Below are 3,967 nucleotides of genomic sequence, written 5' to 3'. Positions count from 1 at the left end.
CACCGTAATACTTATGCTCTCGAGAGAAGCCACTTGTGAAACCTATGGCCTCCAGGTCTATCTTCCATCATATTAATCTTCCGTCAACAAGCTATTTCCTTTTCCGTTTATTTTGCTGTCTTTACTTTGCATATTTATCATAAAAATACCAAAAATATTATCTTATCATATCTCACTCTCGTAAGTGACCGTGAAGGGATTGACAACCCCTTTATTGCGTTGGTTGCGAGGAGTTTATTTGTTTGTTTAGGTGTGAGGGACTCGTGCGTGGCCTCCTACTGGATTGATAACTTGGTTCTCAAAAACCGAGGGAAATACTTATGCTACTTTGCTGCATTACCCTTTCCTCTTCAAGGGAAAACCAATGCAGTGCTCAAGAGGTAGTAGGAAGGATTTCTGGCGCCGTTGACGGGGATTCTACGCAAAAGTCAACATACCAAGTACCCATCACAAACCCTTATCTCCCGCATTACATTATTTGCCATTTTCCTCTCGTTTTCCTCTCCCCCACTTCACCCTTGCTGTTTTATTCGCCCTCTCTCTCCGTCCTCCTTCTCTTTCTCTATTTGCCTCTTTTTGCCCATCTCTTGTTTGCTTATGTGTTGGATTGCTTACTTCTCATGATGGCTCAAGATAATACCAAATTGTGTGACTTTACTAATACCAACAACAATGATTTTATTAGCACTCCGATTGCTCCTCTTACCGATGCTGAATCTTGTGAAATCAATGCTGGTTTGTTGAATCTTGTCATGAAAGATCCGTTTTCTGGCCTTCCTAGTGAGGATGCCGCTACCCATCTAAACAGCTTTGTTGATTTGTGTGATATGCAAAAGAAGAGAGATGCGGATAATTATATTGTTAAATTGAAGCCATTTCCATTTTCGCTTAGAGAGTGTGCTAAAGTTTGGTTTTCGTCTTTGCCTAAAAATAGTATTGATTCATGGAATAAGTGCAAAGATGCTTTTATCTCTAAGTATTTTCCTCCCGCTAAGATCATCTCTCTTAGAAACGATATCATGAATTTTAAGCAACTTGATCATGAACATGTTGCACAAGCTTGGGAGAGGATGAAATTAATGATACGTAATTGCCCTACACATGGTTTGAATTTATGGATGATTATACAAAAAATTTATGCCGGATTGAATTTTGCTTCTAGAAATCTTTTAGATTCGGCCGCGAGAGGCACTTTATGGAAATCACTTAAGGAGAAGCTACTAAACTCCTAGATAATATTATGGTTAATTATTCTCAATGGCACACTGAAATATCTACTAATAAGAAAGTGCATGCGATAGAAGAAATTAATGTTTTGAGTGGAAAGATGGATGAACTTATGAAATTATTTGCTAATAAAAGTGTTTCTTCTGATCCTAATGATATGCCTTTGTCTACTTTGATTGAGAATAATAATGGATCTATGGATGTGAATTTTGTTGGTAGGAATAATTTTGGTAACAATACGTATAGAGGTAACTTTAATCCTAGGCCGTATCCTAGTAATTCCTACAACAATTCTTATGGAATTTTTAATAAGATACCCTCTGATTTTGAATCTAATATTAAATAATTTATTACTTCGCAAAATAATTTCAATGCCTTGATTGAAGAAAAATTGCTTAAGATTGATGAGCTGGCTAGGAACGTTGATAGAATTTCTCTTGATGTTGATTCTTTGAAAATTAGATCTATTCCACCTAAGCATGATATCACTGAGTCTCTCAAATCTATGAGAATTTCCATTGATGAGTGCAAAGAAAGAACCGCTAGGATGCGTGCTAAGAAAGATTGTTTTGTGAAAGCGTGTTCTTCTAGTTTCCATGAAAATAAAGATGAAGATCTAAAATTTATTGATGTGTCCCCTACTAAATCTTTGTTTTGCAATATGAATCTTGATAATGATGGGACTGAATATGATCCACCTTTACCTAGAAGGCGTTCCAAAAATTCGGAGACTTTAGATCTTGATGCTAAAATTGTTAAAAGTGGGATTGAAGAGGTCAAAACTTTAAATATCAATGAACCTACTATTTTGGATTTCAAGGAATTTAATTATGATAATTGCTCTTTAATAGATTACATTTCCTTGTTACAATTAGTGCTAAATTCTCCTAATGCTTATAGTCAAAATAAAGCTATTACCAAACATAATTGCTCTTTAATAGAATTTGGGTGCTAGTGTTTCCACGATTCCAAAGACTTTGTGTGATTTGCTAGGTTTCCGTGATTTTGATGATTGCTCTTTAAACTTGCACCTTGCGGATTCAACTATTAAGAAACCTATAGGAAGACTTAATGATTTTCTTATTGTTGCAAATAAGAATTATGTGCCCGTGGATTTTATTGTTCTTGACATAGATTGCAATCCTTCATGTCCTATTATTTTTGGTAGACCTTTCCTTAGAACGATTGGTGCAATTATTGATATGAAGGAAGAGAATATTAGATTCCAATTTCTGCTAAGGAAAGGCATGGAACACTTCCCTAGAAATAAAATTAAATTACCATATGAATCTATTATGAGAGCCACTTATGGATTGCCTACCAAAGATGGCAATACCTAGATCTATCCTTGCTTTTATGCCTAGCTAGGGGCGTTAAACGATAGCGCTTGTTGGGAGGCAACCCAATTTTATTTTTATTCCTTGCTTTTTGCTCATGTTTAGTAATAGATAATTTATCTAGACTCTGTTTTGGTTGTGTTTTTTGTGTTTAATTAGTGTTTGTGCCAAGTAGAACCGTTGGGAAGACTTGGGGAAAGTCTTTTTAATCTTGCTGTAAAAAACAGAAACTTTAGCGCTCACGAGAATTGCTGCCATTTTTATTTGCAAAGTGATATTTAGTTAATTATTTTTCAGATGATTAATAGATAAATTCCTCACGTCCAGCAATTTGTTTTATAATTTTTGGGGTTCCAGAACTTGCGTTAGCTACAGATTACTACAGACTGTTCTATTTTTGACAGATTCTGTTTTTCATGTGTTGTTTGCTTATTTTGATGAATCTATGGCTAGTAAAATAGTTTATAAACCATAGAGAAGTTGGAATACTGTAGGTTTAACACCAATATAAATAAATAATTAGTTCATTACACTACCTTGAAGTGGTGTTTTGTTTTCTTTCGCTAAAGGAGCTCACGAGATTTTCTACTTTAAGTTTTGTGTTGTGAAGTTTTCAAGTTTTGGGTGAAAGATTTGATGGATTATGGAACAAGGAGTGGAAAGAGCCTAAGCTTGGGGATGCCCATGGCACCTCAAGATAATCTAAGGACACCTAAAATCCCAAGCTTGGGGATGCCCCAGAAGGCATCTCCTCTTTCGTCTACTTCCATCGGTAACTTTACTTGGAGCTATATTTTTATTTACCATATGATATGTGTTTTGCTTGGAGCGTCTTGTATTATTTGAGTCTTTATTTGTTAATTTTCCACAATCATACTTGCTGTACACACCTTTTGAGAGAGACACACATGATTCGGAAATTGTTAGAATACCCTATGTGCTTCACTTATATCTTTTGAGTTATATAGTTTTTGCTCTAGTGCTTCACTTATATCTTTTAGAGCATGGTGGTGGATTTGTTTTATAGAAACTATTGTTCTCTGATGCTTCACTTAGATTATTTTGAGAGTCCTACAAAACAGCATGGTAATTTGCTTTAATTATGTTAGGCATTCAAGATTAATATTTTTTTCTTATGAGTGTGTTGAATACTATGAGAAGTTTGATACTTGATAATTGTTTTGAGATATGGAGATGGTGATATTAGAGTCATGCTAATTGAGTAGTTGTGAATTTGAGAAATACTTGTGTTGAAGTTCGTGATTCCCGTAGCATGCACGTATGGTGAACCGTTATGTGAAGAAGTCGGAGCATGATTTATTTATTGATTGTCTTCCTTATGAGTGGCGGTCGGGGACGAGCGATCGTTTTTTTCCTACCAATCTATCCCCCTAGGAGCATGC

This window comes from Triticum urartu, chromosome 7 (genome assembly GCF_003073215.2).
Source record: "Triticum urartu cultivar G1812 chromosome 7, Tu2.1, whole genome shotgun sequence".
Lineage (NCBI taxonomy): Eukaryota > Viridiplantae > Streptophyta > Magnoliopsida > Poales > Poaceae > Triticum > Triticum urartu.
This window is presented reverse-complemented; position numbering follows the sequence as displayed.